The 6483-nt window shown below is 41.1% G+C and overlaps 1 non-coding gene across 1 annotated transcript; it reads left to right on the top strand.

Moving 5' to 3' along the window:
* Nucleotides 1–4816: 4816 nt before the first annotated feature.
* Nucleotides 4817–4888, top strand: trnad-guc. Its single transcript has one exon. It is a non-coding gene; the product is annotated as a tRNA-Asp (tRNA).
* The last annotated feature ends 1595 nt before the right edge of the window (nt 4889–6483 follow it).

Genomic DNA, 6483 nt, shown 5'->3' with positions numbered 1-6483 from the left:
TCATATCGTATGAATGAAAATATTATAAGTGAGGTGATACGAGACCAGGAAGCAAAGTAGGTCAGTGAGAACAGAGGTGCTGGGTGAAACGGATTTGGTGTAAGTTAGGATATGCAAAAGTTAGTTTGGGGTTTGTTGGGTCTTATGAAGGGTTGTAAGTGGGAGGACGACCAGGATAACACTGGGATAGTCGATTCTGGCTTCAAACACAGGTGAGGGTTTAATCAGTATCTGGGCAGAGGTGGAGACGGTGATGGATGATATTATGGAGAAGGAAGTGGGAAGGATTGGGAGTGGAGAGAATATGGGGCCACTAATCACCTCGGGGTCAAACGGGATCACACATGTTCTGGACAAGCTGGTTCAGTCTCAGGTTCAGTGTATAGGGACCGACATTTCTGACTGAAATTGAAGACAATCTTTCCAAAATTCAAAAATCAAGTACAGCAATCAAGTTAAATGTGGTTTATAGAATAAATAACTGGGCAGAGATACTTACTAGGTACACCAGGATGGGATAATAACCTCCTTTCACAACCCGAAAAAAGTAATAGGTGCAATCAGCTAATGGCAAAATATCATAATATGTAGAAAGCGAGTAAAACGTCCAGGATAAACTTCTGTACATTCTTGTAACATTCCAATCTGTTGCTGTAAGATTCTGATCCATTGTTCGAGCATTCAAACCTGTTCTTCTCAGATTCTGATGTCCCCTCTCCCTCTCACTGATGACGCTGATCACTGTTGGTGTTGGAGGTGATTTTCCCATTGACGCTCTGGGATAATGCATTGAAATATGTCCCTTATTAATGAAGGGGGAAACACCCCAGTGACACAATTAAGCACATGTAGACTGATATTACTCACAATTCCTGAACCAACAGGTTGCGTTAACTCATTTCAATCCAGCACTTTTTTATACCACAATAAAGTAGAATATTTGCCCGGTCTATGTGGGATGTATGAGGGCAACTGAGGGAAGGAATGATGGAAGTAGCGGAGGCACCGACCATAACCTTTCAATCCTGGGATTGGTGCCACAGGCCTTGATGTTTGAAAATGTCCCATGATATATATTAAAGGAAATAGGGATTAAACCTGGAACAACAGAGCAGCCATAATAATGGCAGCGGTGGGGTAATTTCAGCAGACCATATTCCTGGCAGAAATACTTGTTTCTTTTTTCAGATAAATAAGTTCATAAATGACCAGAAACACGAGCATGTTAATGATAAGTAGTATCTGATAAACTTAATGGAATTCTTACCCTCAGTAACGAGAGAGTTGATCAGGGAAGATAACATAATGATATCTGTATGAACAAAATGGAACCAAGTGTCATTTAAGGGCGTTGCTATGAAAATTGAATTTCTTGGGTTAAAGGGACAGTGACAGATTGGATACACAATTGGCGAAGAGAGAATTATCAGCGGGAAAAGTTATTCAGACTTTCTTCACTTCAACCTGAGGATAACATCTATCGTGCTGTGTGACACTAACATCTTGCTAAATGGGACAGATTTCTAACACATCTAACAGTTCAAATCAAGAGCATTTATACACCACTGTGGGCCAGCAGCAACAGCAGATTTGCTTTCAACCACAATCTGTAAGTTCATGGCCTGGCATATCCCCTACTCCACCATTATCATTATGTATTAGGTAGGACCTCAGCTTTCCAGATTTTTGCAGGAAGGTCTGAGAGTTTGAGCAAGACCAACAATGCTGTTGTTGTAATTGCACTTCGAGATGGCTGTGAGACTTGGATCATCTGCCAAATGCATCTGTTTGTTCTGGAGAAAATGTACCTGCAGAATAGTGGAAATAGCAGAAAATAAGAATGTAAGAGCATAAGGACATAAGAACTAGGAGCAGGAGTAAGAAATTCAACCAGTCGAGTTTGCCCCGCCATTCAATACAATCGTAGCAGATCTAATTTCGGCCTCAACTCCAGTTTCCCACCCACTCCATAACCTTTGAACCTGTTACTAAATAAATGTCTATCTAAAACCTCCTTTAATTTTTTAAGCGCAATGCACCCACTGCACTCTGAGGTAGTGACTTCCACAGCTTCACTATCCTTTGAGAAAAGTAATTCCTCCTCATATCTAATTTAAATCTACCACCCCTTAGCCTGAAAATATGGCCTCTCGATTTGGAATGCCCCACAAGGGGAAACATCTGCTCCACGTCTTCTTTGTATATCCCCATTAGCATCTTTTATATCTCAATTAGATCTTCTATCATCCTTCTAACCCCTAGCGGGTATCGGCCTAGACTTCCCAATCTATCCTCAGTAGAAAAGCCCCACAACTCTGAAGTCCAGCTAGTGAGCCGCCTCCAATACAATTACATCATTCCTCAAATAAGGGGATCAAAACTGTGCACAGTACTCCAGGAGTGGTCTCACCAATGCCTTGTATAGTTGCAATCACAAGTCCACATTTTTATTCTCTACTCCTTTAGCAATAAATGCCAAAATTCCCTTTAGCTCCCTTATTACCTGCTGTACATGCATAGTACCTTTCAGCATTTCATGCATTTGGATAACCAGATCCCTCTGAACTGGCACATTCTGAAGTTTCTCTACAATTAAGTAATAAGTCGCCTTGTCAATCTTTCGTCCAAAATGGACAGCCTCACACTTATCAACGTTAAACTCCATCTGCCAAATTTTGGCTGGTTCACCTAACCTGTCCATATTTTTTTTGTAAATTTCTTATTTATTCATTGCAACTTCCTTTCCCACCTATTTTGGTGTAATCTGCAAATTTGGCTATAGTACTTTTTATGCCTGAATCCGAGTCATTAACATATGCTCTGGTCATGGCACTGGATTAGTAACCCAGAGAGGTGAAAGCTCAACTCCAGCAGCTGATCGAATTTAAAACTGGTTGAGAAATTAAGTGATGTAAATCTGATCTAAATAAGGCTGACCGACATTAGGCTATCATCGATTGTTGTAAAAAAAATATCAGGTTCACAACTGCTCTTTCAGAATGGAAATCTGTTGTCCTTTCCCATTCTGGCCTGCAGAAATGTGGTTGACTCTTAACCATTCTCAAAGGATGGGGATGTCATATTTGAGATAATGTAAAAATACTTTGTTCCACCACTCTGTGAGGCATATAGTGGCCCGCTTAGCTCAGCCGAGAAACGTTGATGTTTAGGGACGCCATTGAGTGCTACTTGTCACCAGATTAGAAATTTAAATGACAAATCTCAACGATCAAGCTTTGACTCGCTGTTTATGATGTTTCAATCCTCATCATTGAAACATTTTTTTTTTAACTTTTGCAAAAAGGCCAGCAGTCATTCCCAGCATTGTGGCAGACCTCAAGGGGCAACTGCCAATCAACCACTCATGCATGCCGAAATTGCATAGCTCCAGTAACCACAAGAAACTATTTTCACACAAAGGATACCTCTTGGAGGCAGATTTCAAGAACGGGAACGGGAGCGGAGATATGACGCAAGTACTATTCACTCAGAAAATGAAAGTACAAGCTCCAGTTTTCACATCCCATTAGTAGCAACACACATTTGCAGTCATCGGACTATCAGGTGCTCAAATTAATTACCTAACTTTCAGAACCGTGCCAAGAGAAGGTGGAACTGCAACATTGTCAATTGTTTTTGGTAGCACCTGAATAATTGAAGACCCTGAAAAATTTGTAACAGAAAAATCTGGTTGTAAGCCGCCTGGTATATCCATTCTTCACTAGTGATGCACTACCGAACTCAAACTGCAGGGGTCAAGCTTCTACAGCAGACAGGAGGAGACCTTTACCCTTGAAGGCGATTGATGCTGACAAGGTGACTGCATATATCAACCAGTAGCCAGGATTTATAAAGCAAGTAAATGTGTTGCATGTAATTCTCTGGGGCGGCTGGCTGGTGAACTAAACACTCGGTCTGGGACCAAATGTTTCACTTAAACAGTCTTTGTCTTGTGATTTTAGTAATCGAATGCGTTACCTTCTCGGAGTTCTTGAGACAGCACAATCGACAGGATGGAGAGTCAGCGACCGGAGAGACAGTGCTGAACCGAATAGTAAACAAATGCAACACGGCGGCCCAGCAGGAGGCTGGACACAATAATGAGCTTTTGCGGATCACCCCGTCACTGCAGGGTGAACATAAATATATTCACGTTTCATTTTACATTTGGGCTTTTTTCCCCTCCTTGGGTTCCTGGTCGGGAAATGATTCAAGAGGAAAAATACATCCCTATCATTATTATAAGTCCCAAAATGGGAAAGAAGAAGTATTATTTTGCCAGGATTTGCAACAAAGCAGATAACCTGAATTGAAGACATTTTCATTGTCTCCGAATTCTGCTAGACTTTCACTGCAGGTGCAGGATTTACATTTTTTCGTCAGTCGTGCGCATGATTGTGAATAGGTGTGTGCCGCGTATTCACTGACAATTCCCCATATTGGCAACTTCCCTGGAAGTTTGGCGTGAATATGACATCCGCAGATCTCACTGGCGGTCAATTTTCCCATTGATAAACCGAGATATTACACAAAAGAGGAATGCTTCACGATATGAATGTGCTGATTGGAGGACATTTCAATTTCTTTCATTCAACAAATCTATCAATTTGTGGGTTATTACGCGTCATAATTTCATGCTTGCAATTGAAGAACAGCGAGTTCAATCAGATAAGGTACCCGGTCATCCTTCCAGTCTCTGAGAAAACTGAAGGAATCCCGCAAATCCTCCAGTCCTACATTGTGCCGCTTCAGCATTTTCATTTGTAACTGAGTTAAGTTAACCTCAGGTTTCTCTACTCTAACAAAATTCAGCAATTCCTCGTTAGTATAGTGGTTAGTATCCCCGCCTGTCACGCGGGAGACCGGGGTTCAATTCCCCGACGGGGAGTATTTCTATTATCTTTACAAGAGGAAACGCACGAAATTGGAAATGTCTTCGACTTTGGTTGATATGCCGATGAGAATGCAGATAAAGATAAAAACAAAAAAACTGCGGATGCTGGAAATCCAAAACAAAAACAGAATTACCTGGACAAACTCAGCAGGTCTGGCAGCATCGGCGGAGAAGAAAAGCGTTGACGTTTCGAGTCCTCATGACCTTTCGACAGAACTTGAGTTCGAGTCCAAGAAAGATTTGAAATATAAGCTGGTTTAAGGTGTGTGTGTGGGGGGCGGAGAGATAGAGAGACAGAGAGGTGGGGGGGGGGGGCGGTATGGTTGTAAGGACAAACAAGCAGTGATAGAAGCAGATCATCAAAAGATATCAACGACAATAGAACACATAGGTGTTAGAGTTAAAGTTGGTGATATTATCTAATAGAGGATGTTATTGTTAGAAGAGGTGAAGTTAAAAGGCTAGTGATATGCTGGAGAATCTGCTTTCATAGGGAAAGGTATGTTTAAAGGAGAAAGGGGATTGTGGGCAATGTGGAGGCATTTTACAATTTGGAAAAGTGTGAGAAGCCTCCAGCCTGTAAGCCTTAAGCTGCTATCCGCAGGAGCCCAGAGCTGAAATAAACTCACTTTGAATCTGACTGTCCAGGGTGTGCTTTGCCAGTTGTCTGTTTAAAGCTATGAAATTTACTGCTGCCTTGCCAGTGGTCTAACTGAGAGCCAGGTTAATTTGAGGGATTGTTGTATTTATTATAGAAGCAATTGTGTAGACATATGAATGTGCTACAACTTTTATTTTATTAATAAAGATTTAATTTAGTTTTTAAAACGATCTTGATACCCCGTGCTCTAATCACTGATTAAATGAAAGCCTGCATTTAAGAACATAGAATCGCAAAAATGTGTTACGACAATTGTTTCAAGATTCATCTGGGGTCTGAAGAGCTCAGCCTTTACCACTGGCTGTGTCATAATAATTGGGGGCTCTTTGAGCGATATATTTTTAATCATTGCTGTTTTCGACTTGGTGCATCTGAAGGCTTCAAGAACGAGAAGCACTTTGAATTCAGGGGTGGGTGCAAAGCAATTTGGAAGTGGAAAGACTGCAAAAATGGCTGTTTCCGTGGCTAAACATTTTTTGGGAGCAGAGGATATAACTCTGATTGGGTTATGGAAGATACGGAAGAATATGTTAACAGAGTTGTCGCATATACTGTAATTTGAGTTACCTGTAACGGGAAATAATTCATAAATAGTTGAAGTGATAGCAGAAAATATGAAATTGGATTGAATGCCTGAGAAACAGAGGTCTCCACCTGTGATTCATTGGAATGGGCTCAAATTCAGTTTCAAATTAAAACAATGGAATTGGAAGAAAAAGAAAGGAAAAGGGAATTCTAAAGGGCACAGAGAGAAAGCCAGGAGCATAAACGAAAAATTGGATTTTGAAAGTTTGAAAATAGAGAGGGAGGAAAGATAAACAGAGAGGGAGCGAGAGAAAGAGAGAGGAGGAGGAGGAGTGAGAAAGAGAGAAGAGGGGCAGATACAGAACATTCCATTTGAAAATGTTAGGAGTTCAATAGGAGACGC

The sequence above is a fragment of the Carcharodon carcharias genome (genome assembly GCF_017639515.1).
Source record: "Carcharodon carcharias isolate sCarCar2 chromosome 24 unlocalized genomic scaffold, sCarCar2.pri SUPER_24_unloc_2, whole genome shotgun sequence".
In the NCBI taxonomy this organism is placed as follows: Eukaryota; Metazoa; Chordata; class Chondrichthyes; order Lamniformes; family Lamnidae; genus Carcharodon; species Carcharodon carcharias.
Note: the sequence above shows the minus strand (reverse complement) of the source record. Positions and strands in the feature narration are given on the sequence as shown.